This window comes from Zeugodacus cucurbitae, chromosome 2 (assembly GCF_028554725.1).
Source record: "Zeugodacus cucurbitae isolate PBARC_wt_2022May chromosome 2, idZeuCucr1.2, whole genome shotgun sequence".
In the NCBI taxonomy this organism is placed as follows: domain Eukaryota; kingdom Metazoa; phylum Arthropoda; class Insecta; order Diptera; family Tephritidae; genus Zeugodacus; species Zeugodacus cucurbitae.
Window position 1 is genome coordinate 74,546,688 of NC_071667.1, and position 14,701 is coordinate 74,561,388.

The window sequence follows — 14,701 nt, forward strand, 5'->3', positions numbered from 1 at the left end:
TTGCCATAATTTCTTTTTACTACATACAAGCATACAAACATATATTATATACTATTACAAATACAAGTAAAGAGCGCCTGTGTTAAAGAAAATGCAATTAAAATGAAAATAAAATCAAATTCACATTGTATGGACAATATATCAGTCAACATAATCTTGCTATTTGCGCCAAAGTACAACAACAATAACAAGAACAACAACAATCGTGTCTTGTAATTTTACAACACAATGTAAATATTCATAAATCGTTTATGTTACTTTTAAAGCGTCTTAAATTGCTATATTTTTCATAGTCGATGCTTAACTCTGGCTCGTTAAGTTTTATGGAGCTCAGCAGCTTACCAACATACAAACATAAATATAAAACCATAAATATGTACATATGTATGTACTTACTGCTCCTCTACTGTACAATGTAGTACTAAAATGTTTATGTTCTACCACTTTGGCTAGCCATTTATGGTACATTGTACAGACATCACACATCCCTCGGCACTCATCTATCCCTTCTTTCGTACGCTGTTTCATTAAAAACTAGCTGCTATTTTATTATAACCATCAAAGCGAACAGCGCAAACATTGTTTTCTGCACTTAATAAGCGTAAAAATATGCTGTAAATCTACCGGTTAGTTGCCGCTTACCAAGGGCTTCAGGTTCAACAAACCCTTTAATTGTATCGTAAAATACACAAGTCTGCGCTCAGCTTCCTAGTTGATTGCTGAAGGTAGTTATGCTTATGTGCCACTCAAAATTGGTTGAAAAATGACCGTTAATTGATTTTTGTTGCATATAAATAGAATTCTTTAGGTCTAGATGAGTCTAAAGTATTTATTTCGGGTTGATTATTTTATATAGTTTTTCCAAAATTTTAGTCATGTTCTGAGATTATAAACCGGAATTGGCGGACGGCAGGTCAATTGTCAAACTTTTTTTGGCAGAAATCGATGTAGAAACATATCGAGCACTTGTCCAGATTTTGTATTATTTAAATTGAAATACCTTCAAGGTTTTCAGTTATCCAGTGCAACTTCCTAGTATCGAAATTAATCGTCTCAACACATTTGTAAAGCTCTTTATCGAATTTTGGAGGGTTAGATCCCTCTTTTAGTGTGTTTTCTCAGCCCAAAATAGCGGTTTACAACTGTTCTAGTGTGATTTCCTTCACTCCAACCTAAGCTAAACTGAGAACCTCTCTCAGCACATTTGTAAAGCGCTTTAACGAATTTTGGAGGCTCAGATCCCTCTTTTAGTGTGTTTTCTCAGCCCAAAATACCGGTTTACAACTGTTTTAGTGTGATTTTCTTCACTACAACCTATGCTAACCTGAGAACCTCTCATTGGAAAATGTAACAAGTCGACTTTGTACTCTGGGTCACGTGTACTAAGCGTTTTATTATTCGTCTGAAATTTTATGGAGCATCAGTACTCATACTTATCGATTTACGATTTTTTATGTCGTCTCTACAACCTGAACCCATATTTTATAGAGTTCATAAGTTCAATAAATCAAAAATATATATTTATGTTGAGTTTATAATGAGTCTACAGTAATTTTCAAGTTCAAGTCTCGAGCTACAAAGTCTATTTAAGGTTATAAGACATACCGACGTATCACATTCAATGCTTAAATTACTGCCTCATTCGCGTTAATTGCTAGCTATTTAGCCAGCTTGCTTTTAATTTTCCTAAATACAGCAGACTACCTTTACTTGAAATAAAAGTCTACAAAAATTATTTTTATACGTGCGAGATACACACTCTCTACGTACGCTACGCTATTGCGTAGAACGTCAAGTTCTTCAGTTCAATGGTCTACGAAGTCTATGAACGGCCTTCAGCAGCGTGCGAGTTGAACGCTTCTTTTGCCAATTCTCGTACAGCAGACAAAATCTATATGAACTCTACTATTTTCAGCTACTTTGACGGCGTTCAAGAGTCATTAAATTTTGTATTTTTGTTTTTTTTTTTTCTTATTTTGAGTTTTTTTTGCTCTTTCAATGAACCTTCTAGACCATTGACTCCGCTGGCGTTTTGCAAACTCTGTTTTATGGCAAGCTTTTTCGTTTCACCTTGTAGGCTTTTTTAGCTGAGTACGCGTCTAGTTATTGGCTTTAACTTTCGACTGTGTGGCATCCTCCACAGCGTTGTTGGCTTACAATAATTTCCCGAAATAAGTCAATAAATTATTTTTGCACCGCACTGTTTGGGCGCGTCTTCTGCCAATACCATACATGTAACTATTTATGTGTAGCTGAGTTAGTGGCTCAGTCTGCGTGGTCTGGTCCATTTTTTTCGCATTCACTAATCGCACATGCTCTGCGGTTCGTTTGTGGCTCATGGTGCGCGCTTTGTTGTTTTCGCATTGTACATTTAAGAAATTCCTCGAACTGGTTTCATCTGCACTATAATTCGTTCGGTTTTCACTTGTGTGTGATTTATTTTGTTGTTTATACGCCGCTGTGCATGTCGTCGGCGCATAATACAATGTGTGCCTCATGTGAGTACATACAGTGCATATATTTTCATTTTTTCTTAATTTCTTACTGAACGCTTATGAAATTATATTTTGAAAAAATAATGCTTAATTGGAATTGACTGCTTCGACTGCTTCGCCAAGGCAAGGAAGGCAGTCCATTCGAGTGTATAAGTCACAACCCTGCTGCCATACAACAACGCCCCTTACGCTGCGATTCATAAATTTCGCCTCAGAATTTATGATGTGGTACGACGCACCTCCTGCGGACAATAACTCTTTAGCACTCTTTGTGGCGCACACACACAGCCACAGCCTCGAAGTGCCACATATGTTCGTGCATATGTACAGTTAGTTAAATACTTGTACTTGTTGTGCCTTTAATTTCTACCTCATCGTCTTCCCAACAATCTCTCATATTAGTTCCACTCACAGCACTTTATGGCCACCATCACCGCCAGCGTCTGTCGTCTAGGCAGCTAAAAGCAGCCATGCAACCAAGCGGGCAGCCAAAACCCAGCCACTCAATCACTCCTGTCCAATAAGCGGCGCGTATGTATGCCAGTTACGTTCATGGCCGGCCGGTGTTGTGTTACGACGTCGCTGCAGCCTCAGCTCAGTTCCAATTTCAGCAACATTCCCGCTCCTCTCCCCAACCAGTGCAAGAACTTGTCAGGCCCGTCTGCCGAATTGCCTGCTGCCTGCCCTACTTCCTGCCTACACAACGCTGCTGCAGAGTGGCTACCTCCAGGCGCCCGTTTCGCCTTAATTTGTGTAGCTGTGCTGTGCTTGCTTACATATTTCATGTTCCCATGCGGTGCAACATTAATCTTGATATTTCTTTAAACAAAACGTATAAATAATGCGAAATGAAAAATGATATAAATATTCTCGAAATGGGGGTAATTTTTTATTTATGTATGCATGCATTTTCATTACTGTGAAAGTTGTCGGCATATATGTATGCTTTTACATATAATTTTTACTCTATAGTAAAGTGGAGCTCTGCTGCGGAAGCATTGTGGTTATAAAGCGGTCTTTAATTGTATATTTATTCTTGAAACCCCTTTTTGATCGCTAGCTAATTGCGTTTTTCTCTCCTTCGTGCAATAGTTCCTTTTAGTCCTGCTTCTTTGTCGGTTTTGTTTTAAAGTTAATCGTATTCTAAGCTGAAACCTTTTTGGAAACACCTTACATCGATACTAAGTTTTTCTACTCTTATAGACTACTTTGTTTGGTAATGAACCAAAAAGTACACAAGTACTTTTCAATTACTTTGAAGCTTAAGTACTTTCTAATTACTTTGATTACTTTGGACCATTACCGTGTAGTCTAAAGTAATGAAGTTTTTTCAAATGACATTAACATTGAAGTCTAATGACCACTTTGCGGAATATTGAGTATATTTAGTTGGTAATGATTACATGATTTCATACCAATAACACAGAATAAGAAGTAATCGGAAATTCTGTCTTGATTATAGGCAATATTGTTGTATATTGAGTACTTAAAACGAATAGAACGAATGCGAATATACATCAAAATGGAAAATAATTACTTTGAATTACATATATACTTGACATGATTACATAACCTCCGCAATTACACCTACTTAATTTTCATTGACATGGTTTATAAGTAAATTTTTTAAATAAAAGAAAAATTAAAAAATACATAACGAAAAGTAATCATTACTTTCCTACGATTACTTAATATCTCAAGTATTATAGAACATTTTCCCTTCATACTAATACTTGTATGTAAATTTTTTTATAAGATAGGTTAGGTAATCACAATAAGTGATTACTCGTAATTACAACAACAACTACACACTGTTTAAATAAATATATTGAAAGCTTTCGAAGTAATGCCGTTGAGTGTGGAATATTATTATTTGAATCTAAATGTGGATTTCAAAATTTGTGGAGCTTAGAATCTTCACAAATAGAAACTTATCAGTCTTTTGACATCTAATTCTAATTATTGTAATATTTTGTGGATATTTTTCTGAATTTAAAATATTTTTACCGTTGGACTATTTATACAAATTAGTCAGCAGACCGTATATATGAGTGCATACATTTCAATAAATATAAATTTCCTTTCCAATCAGCGCTAATTTCCTACGTTAACAGCATTCAAAGCCCACAGCGACTACACCTTTATGCCATTTTATTACTCATACCTGTGCGCAAACGCACACATGTGAATGCGTCGTAAGCGTCTTTCGCTAGCTGTTCGCCTGCTTACCAGCCTACGGTGCTTCGTCACAGCTTCTTACAGCTTGACTTGTGTGTCTCAAAAAGGCAGTCAGTCTGCACAGCAGTCTGCAGGGGAGCCAACTGAGGCGCTCGCCGTCGTGTGTGAGTTTACCAAGCAATAACGAAACGGTCGAATGCATAACACATGCGTTTTTTTATTATTGTTGTTGTTGTTGGTTTTTGAGTGTATGCGTAAAGCAAGCAACTTGGTATGCTAGCCTTTTGTCGCTGCTCAGTGGTATCGGTTCCGATGAGCAGCCTGTTCAAAGTGTATAACCATATAAAGTCACCGTATGTGCACTTCGAACTTCGAATACCGTTGATGGCGGTTCATGTACTGTGTCTGCACATATCTGTATGTACCAGCGTTTCCCAGTCGGTTCCCAGTTAATCTCCACCACCAGCACCAGCAAGCCTCTTAAGTAGTCAGTCCCATCGAAATCAACAACTTCGTCGTTCGCATTGATTTTTGCCTTTTGTGCGGCGCTGTTTATGAGACAGCATGCATGTTTTTTTGAAATAAAGACATGTAAATAAAAAATAAATACAAGTCATGTACTCGCTTATATATTATATATATGTACCGAAGCTTGTATATAGCAAGTACATAAATGGCCTCTGTGTTAAGAGTTCAAGGAGAAATCTGAGTACGTGCGTGTTCTTTATTATATTATTGTTGTTTGGGTTGTTGCTGTTTTTCGGCTGTTTGTCTGTCTGTCTTATTCGCATGCAGCGTTGCTATTTCTGTTTGCGACCTAGCGCTCCTTTTATTTTTTTCTTACTTTTTTTGTTGTTTTTTCGTTTCCACTTTGAGTCTTTCAACGCTTTTGTTCGATTTTCGCCTTTGCCATATACATACATACATTGTACCTCCCGCAATCAGCACATGAGACGAGCCTTCGCTCCGGTTCGCCACTTAAACGCTCATGCGTGCTGCTTAAGAAACCCATACACTTTGCTTGTGGTCTCTGATTCGCTTTTGCCTGCACACACATACTCACTTCTAGTGTATGTTCCCTGCTTTCACTAGAAAAATGCGTCATTCCAGACACCACCTGAAGCGCGTTCTCAAATTCAATGCATATGGTTCGCATTGCTGCAGCGCATGGGCCATGTGTTTCAAATTACTATAATCTTTCCATTACAGAGATAAACACGTAAGAAAAAACAAAAACACTTGTAGGCTTGTTAGTCTCCTGCTTTCCTTTCGCTCTACGCACTAAATGTAAAAATGCCTATTAGGAAGCATTTCCCACACTTATGAGACGGAAACTACTACTTTTCCTGTAACATGTGTTAGTTTACTGACTCTTGTTCCAGTTACTTTTACCGTTTTGATGTTTTTACTTTTCCGTAACCACATGAGAAGGTTCTGTGTTGCCGCTATTCAGAAAAGTAGCAGCCAATCTTGCATTGGGGTCTTCCACACCCGCAATGAACTAATTTAATACCTTTAGTTACACTGACTCCTTGATATAAATTCTTTACAACATGTTTCAGATATTTAATTGGGCTTTTAAGATTTAGAGTGAGGAAAAATACTTTTTAATTATTTAAATTTGAATTAAAGTTGTTCGTCTGAACCAATTTTATAGAAAATATCGTTAATATATCTGTCCACTTCAGCTGTCTCTATCACTTTCACCTCCTAAATGTATGCTATATTTTATTGTAATCTTTATTCAACTTTAAGTTTGCCTACATTTAGGAGCGATGCATTTTTATTAAAAACGCAAACCTAAAACATTCCTAGCTTGATTCGAATAATCTTCAACTAAACTATCTAATTTAAAGAAGCTTTAAAAATAGAAGTATAAATTAAAAATTAATGAAAGACTGACTCCCTGAAGTAAGGTTATTTCACGGTTTTGCCAACTATTAAATTTAATATTTTTGTTTGTTTTCGTACTTTGCAATGCCCTTCAGATATTTTCGCAAATCCTTTATAACTACATTGTCCTCTCTGCCTCCATTTCAGCCTCCATAAACGGATTATAACTTATAACCTTCGGAGTTTCATTTTAACTCATCCTTCGGAGTACCATTTTAACTCCAAAAAAATTATATTTCCCAGCTCTCTGCATTGCACTTCGGGGCATTTAAAATCGGCTGTGTTCCACTTAAATTTTAATTGATGTGCTCACATATTAAAAAATAAATAAAATAAAATTGAATTCCGTCATTTCATTCCTACTCACTGCAAAACAACCGGAATTGGCTCCACTCGAAAGGTCTACATATTTTTGTTTCGCACTGTGTCGGTGATTTGGCGCTTTGTTGTGTCCGTCTCTTGGCGCTGGTCCAACGCCAATTCAACTCCAGCATCGCTTACACACACTTCAACTTACAAATAAATCTGATTTAACTGCTTTTGCTATCATATTCCTCATATCAAAACAGGTGTGCTTCTTTTTGCCGCTGCTGCTGTTGCTGTCTGCCTACCTGACTGCCTGCACGCTCGGGCCTTACAGCCCGTTGCACACACCTTAGAGATTCTCATTTATCACAAATTCCACTCGTTAACATCGTGTGGCTTTGAACGGCGGCTTTTGTGTCTGTCTGTCTCGTCTGTATTTCTCTATGTCTCGCGCTCTCTTCGAAGCGCTTTGGTATTCCCTGTCGTGTACAACTTTACCTGTACACTTTTCCATATATTCAATGGGACTTAATTGTGTTGTTGTTGCAGTGCCTTCAGTTTTTGGGGCGTTTCAGTTTCGTTTAATATTTTAGTTTTTACGTTCTTTTTTTGGGGTTTCTTTTTTAATTGAACGTTTCTCTTGAGTGGCCAGCTGCGTGACCGCTCGTTCGACTTACGGAAATAGTTGATAATATATGCTATAAAATGGGTACATCGGTTGCTGCGGACATGCCTTCTGCAGAGGGATTTAACATCCGCAGTCGTGTTTTTTATTTTTTGGTTACTTTGTTGGTTGAAATGTTCACTGCGGGAGTCTGCATCTTTGAAATCTTCAAATTTGAGACAAAAACTTTTTATACATATATTTTGGGCATTTATTTATGACTTTCGCTTTACTTTTTTTCATTTTTGCACATCTTTCTTGTTATTTTTCATAATCTCAGTGATTACGAAAAATTTTCTAATTTATTTTATTTCTAATTTTAAGTAATGGGTTTTAATTTCCGTAAACTCACTGTAATATTCGTTGTTAATGATTTAAGAATTTTTTTTGCAACTGTAATTAGTGCTGAAAGCGTCATCAAATGAGTTTTAAAAGCTCTTTATTATATATTTTCTATTTTTAAATATATTTTTTGTGATATTTTCAAATGAACCTCAATACTAATATACATATTTTCTCTCTTTTACAGGGTATGTATCATCTTCAAATCGAATTTGTTCGTATATATTGGATAAGTCTATTATTTTCGTAAGTTTTTCATACAACTTAAATATATGAATATCACATTCATCAACTAATGTTAATTCTAGTTAATCAAGAAAAAGTTAAAATTTCAAATTTTAATTAATTTATAACTCACCAACAAAGAAGAAAAAATAGCACACGCGTACTTCTATAGTAATCATTACTATTTCATCATCACTCGATTTCATAAATTATTTCATTTCAACACACATAATTTACCGCAATTCTATACCAATATTCAAGTTGGCTTATCTACTCATCAGCGCTGGTGGGTATAATTATAATAATCGTCTTGGCTTAAGCAACTTTTTCTGGTTACTGAGTCATCATTAAAAAATTGCCATTCTAAAGAAGAAGCCGAAAAGAAGTTAGCAAATTGCAGAAATTAAGTTTTCAAAAACCTGTCCACAGCATTGCCTCAAGGCCGCACGAACTCGACATGAAAGCGGCATCGTGTGTGGGAATGAGTGATAATTAACTTCATAGTATTAAAAAATATAAAAAATTAATTGTAAAATGTGGTTTGACTATTGCAAATTGTAGAACCAGTATACCGAATAATTTTAATTATTGTTAGGAAATGAAGATGAAAGAGTTAACTTCAACTTTGAAAAATTTTTCTAGAGATCGAGAATAATAAGAAACATAAAAAAATTCAATACAGTTAATTTTTTCAGTTCCTCCTTCTTTCCGACACTTAAAAAAATTCCATCAACGAATTTCACGCCGCAACTAATTTCCATTTCAATCTCAACTGCCGATGACTGCGCGTTTAATCCACTCGTAATCCCATACGCATCACTACCGCAGCAGGTAGAAAAAAACCTTTTTAATTCAACTTATCTCATAACAAATCTCACACCATAACACTGTATTTATGTATACACCACAAACGTACCGTTACTTGAGTTTACTTCATTTCCCATTCCCTTTTATTTCAACATAAATTTTCAAGCCTCACCGCCCTATCCGGTTTTATGCTATAAATTTCCAAAGCGTTTGCTTGCATGTCTTTGTCCAATTTAATGTTGAAGTAGAAATTGACTCACAATGAAAGTATCAATTTTGAGAATTTTGTATTAAAGGCTAACCGAACGAACAAAAAGTAAAACCTACACTATGCAACACAATTAATTGCCCGCTATTTTTTAATGCTAGTGATTTTGGAAGTTTTTCGTGCGATTTTATGTAAATTTTACACATTTTCTGAGAATTTTCTGTTTTTTTTCTATAGAGGAGTGTTGTTGTTGTGCTTTTGAGTATGTGTAGGTTGCATTATTTTTCCCTCAGAGGTGTTTATTAAAATGCGGGTCAATTGTGCCACACTAATCTGCCTCCTTCTTTGTTGTATTTTATGTTTGACTTATAATTAGAGTGCGGCACTAATTGTGTTTTTGTTGTTGTTGTAGTAAATTGCTTGTTATTTAGAGTAAAGTGTATAAATTGTAGAATTAGTTTTTTTTTTATTTCGGAACTTCATATGTAGAAAATATTGCTACAGATATATTAAGCGAAAAAAAATTAACAAAAATATATTATGTTGTTTTTTCGCAATAAAAGTTTTTTTAATTTATAAACAATGATTAATTACTTAAATGTATAATAAAACTAATGCATAAAATGAAAACTGAAAAAATTTTGTTTCTATTATTTTTTTTTAAATTAAAATTTTTTTTTTAACTTTCTTTCTATATTTTTTTGTAAGTTTTTTATAATTTGTTATTATTTTTTCTTTTTCAAACCTTTTTTTGTATTTTTTTTAATATTGTATAATAATTTTTGAGACAAATTTTCAATAAATTTTAAAATAAAATTAATGCATAAGGTGAAAAGTTAAAAAATTTTGTTTTTAATATTTGCTGAAATTGTTTTTAATTTTTATTTAGTATATTTTTTTCAAAAAATTTTTTTGTATATTTTTTTCAAAATATTCTTTTTTATTTTTTAGTTTTTTAGTATTTTTTTTTTAATTGTAATTCTAAAATTTTTTTGTTTAAATAATTTTAAATTTTTTAAATTTATTTTTTATAAAAAAGCTAATTTTCAGTTTCAATTTGTAAATTTTGCTTCTTTAAAACTGGCTAAAATTCCTCTCGATTATGATTTTGTACATAAACTCATAACTGCTTTAAATTTTATTTTAACTGTCCATTAAATTTTATACTGAAAAACACTAAAATGTACACTTCAATATAAATGTTTTTTTTATTTTTCAATATAAATCAACAAAAGTGTTGTATTTGTTTTCCAAAATAGAACACGCTTGTTGCAGCAAACCACTTGACGGAAATTATTCTAACATAATTTCCGGTTTCCTTTTCAACCATTTCCAATACATTTAAGCGCAACATGTGTGTTTGTGTGTATATGTATATAACCGTGACGTCAAAATTTGCCAAATTAAATCGAGCAATTGAAGTCAATAATTTTCAATTCCATTGTTGCACAAATATATTTATATACATACTTACATATATACTTAAATGGTTGTGGCTATGAATATGGATGTGTATAAACAAATATGTGTGTATGTAGCCAATAAATAATTGAAATTGGCATTGCATAATCGAAAACTAATTAAAAACTAAACGATTGTGCAAACATTTGTACAACCATTGGCATTTTACATATATATGTATATATAATATTTATTTATAGTATATACATATGTATATGCATGCATTGCCAATTATTTTCTGAAGTAGCATTTAAAAATTAACGCTCGACTAATTGTGCAAACCAAACCCCACCGCCTGCTCTCTCTCTCGACAATTTGCGCAAACTAATAGAAGCACTCAAGCGTGGAAAATACATTATTATACATCTACATACATATAGAGAGATATAGTACTTATGTAGGGAAAAGCACCACATCACTAGAATATTGAAAAGGAAATTACAATATAATCGAAATAAATTAAAAGTAAATGTATTAGTAAATCATATGAGACACTTATACAGCTAAATAATTTGTTCTAAACCTTCTAGCTTGTTTTACATCACTGCGCTAATTTTCTATATACATACATATAACTATACAAAATATATTTTTGGATTTCTTCCAACTCCGTCTCGCTAGTATTTATTTCTCTAATTTGTGTTAGTCGTCATCGCAACCGTTGTCATAAGTTAGAATGGCACTCATTACTTAAATTCTTCTACAAACACACATACCTAAGTACTTGTCTCTATTGATATTTGCTTGTATATAGTAACCTAGACATTATATATACACCTATATATTTACGACATCTTTAGCCGCTAATAACGTAACGCTTAATTGCTTCGTGCTTGTGTAGTTGTTGCGGCGACAATGTTTGTTTTTATTTCTACGCAAAAAGCACAGCTGACAAATTATATTGTGAAAAGCATTTAGCCACTGACGTCAAAATAGTGAACAATATGCGGAAAAGTGATAAAAATATTTTTAGCTATGAAGATCATCAGATAAAATATAAGCCGACTTAGATATTACATATTACCTGTATTATATAACCGCTCTTAAGGACTTAAAAATGCTTAAACAAGTGAAAGCTCTTTGTTGAAAGCTTTTTTGAGCTTTCACCCAGAAATTAAATGCTCGAAATATTTACAAGTATATGATAAAAGACACAAAGTTATATTTTTTATAAATTTTGAATGAAAGCTCTCGAGCTTTCACAAATAATCGAAGTGTTTGAAATGTTTACAAAATCTGTGGACCACGTTAAATTTTATTTCTATACGTGTTGGATGAAAGCTTTCTTCAAATATCCTTGAAGCTTTCACATAAAGGGCTCTCGTGCTTTCGCACAGAAATTGAAATTTTTAAAATAGTTGCAACAGCTGCCAAAAATATTAAATTTACAATTTTAAATACATTTTTAATGAAAGCTCTAGGCAAGCATCTTTGAAGCTTTCACACAAAAAGCTTTAGGTAGCAGACTCTGAGCTGTATTTTTAAGAATTTTAAAACGTGTATATGTATTATACAACTTTAATAATAAATTCTACATGAAAATTAAGCGAAAAGCACGTGTGATAATTACGTTTACTATTTTCAAGCTAACCAGTATGTAGTTGCTGTAGCTGCTTGTAGCCACACGAGGCTTTAATTGACGTCTTGAATTAAAAATAACAACGCCGTAATCAATTCATAATATTAAATAATAATTTTTCTCTAGTAATAATAGTCACTTTTGAGTGGGTTTGTATGAATGTACTTACTTCTTAATGCCATTGTGGTTGTGGTCTGTGCTTAGCGAAGCGCAGCAATCAGCCAAGCAATATTTCCGAGTGTCCATCAACATTTTCATAGTCATGCATACATATTTATATGTATATTTGTGTGTGAGTGTGTCTGTTTGTCTGTTCATATGCGAGTGTTGTACTTGAAAGATAAAAAATTGTTGACTAACTGCAGTCGCTTTGAACGCAATAAATCAAAGAAATATATGCATGTGAGTTTCTACATATTTATTGAGCCAGCTTTTTTGGTCCAATTGCAAATGTGGTTGCTCGCTGGCTTTATGGCTTGATGAAGACCACATCGAAAGAGGCCACTCAATGATGATGATGTTTTTGCGCTGTCAGTTACTAAACAAAAAAAAAAAAAAAAAAACAATTATTTTATGTGTGCGCATGTGTATAAGTATATATAATTGTATGTATGTACAACAACTATAATAATATTAATCAGCTAACTGGTCGGTGCAGTCATTAAAACCTGCTGTTCAATGAGACTATGTATGTAGCGCTATTGATGAACATGCATTTATTGCTTTTACAATACAAACATAATAATAATATATATACATACATATATCGTATGTACATATCTACATTTAAATAAACAACTTGTTAAGCGAAATTATTGCTAAAAATGAATTATTGCTGAACAAGTTTAAAAGCGAGTCAAAATAAATACAAAAATAAAAGCAAAAAAATACAAATAAATAAAAGCACAAGCATAAGTAAATATATACTACAGTTGTGTATATATACATGCACACCTTTTTAGTCATGTACATACATACATACATATGTATATCCACACAACAAAGCGAGAAGTACAAAGTGGCTTTAATGGCGTACTAAAAACGCTAAAGCAACAGAAAGCGAATAAAAATGTAAAACGAAAAGTAAAAATAAAAATAAAAGTTGCTGCAACAAGCTAATGAAGTCAACATACATACATACACTCTGAAATATGTTGTTGTTATGCTTGTATTTTATTTTCATTGCAAATGTGCATGAGACTATGCAGTTATAAAAGCAAAACAAGTATTTATACATACACACATACAAACATATAATCTTATACAAACAACTACTTTCGGAAGGGAAGTATGCACTCCTTTACACTCATACATAGCTCATATACATACAATACGCCCCCATAAAACACTGCCAACTCAAAGTCAGCTGCCACAAGTACCAAGCAGCACAACGTCAGCGCCGACGTTGACGCCTACGCTACTGCAAAAAACAGCAAATGCAATCTGACAGGCAAAATAAAAGCAGAAAATGCATTGACTGCGTCAAGTCTTTAGCTGCACTCACATATTTACTCCTTGTACCCAGTCAACCATCAATATGAGGTGAGTTGGAAGTGAGGTATGGGTGAATGGCGCATGTCACGCACTCTTTTTCTTAAATACACTTGAATCTCATATTTTATAGATTCTTTATACTATCAGAAATATTATATTTTTTGATTGTTCATGATCTACCTGCCTATGGTTTTCAGTTACTGCCGAACTAAAGAGAGATTTTTGGCGAAGTTTTTTAAGAAAATATTTTTTATAATTTTTGTTTTAACTATGGCCCCTTTAGAGCCAATATCTCCCCGACTTATATCTAGAACTAGCTGTATCAAGAGCTTCCACTGGTCTTAAGCGATCTCAACACCTGATAGTAGAGGTTCTTGTCATTTTTAGTCGATTATGTCCAATAGTAATCTCCCTAGTTCTCTTGGATAAGTATTTCTTTTCATGTCACATCTCTTAAATTATTTTTTTCTTCGATTACTTCCACTGTCCACATATTAAGTTCATAGAAGAAAGAGAACTCAATATCGAAGTTAAGTTTCATAAATAATATTGAATCTTTTTATAGAAATATCGACTATGAAACTGTTTATAAGAGAGGGGGACTTGGCTTTCAACCGATTTCAGAAGGAAATACTAAATATGTAGACAATTTTTACTTTCTACTTTTTTTGCTCAACAGACCCCAATAGATTTACTACATTTTTTAGAAATATATTCCTTCAGAGTCTATGTATATATATCCGTATGTCAACTATGTATACATCCAGAACAAATTTTCCAAGCTGATTGTCTAAGTCACTTCATTCCACACAGCTGACAGGCAACAATGACTACACGCCGCACACACACAAACTAGCGCACAAGCTCGAAAGAGTGTATACTCGTATGTACTTATATGTGTATTAAATGCTTAAAAACACACCCTGTAATTTAAAACGTGACTCGGCCTTAGTTGCCATGCACGTACAAATATAGATATACTCAGATATATCCAAATGTATGTATGTATGTGTGTGTTTGTGATTTTTCACTTATATTTATTTGGAGTG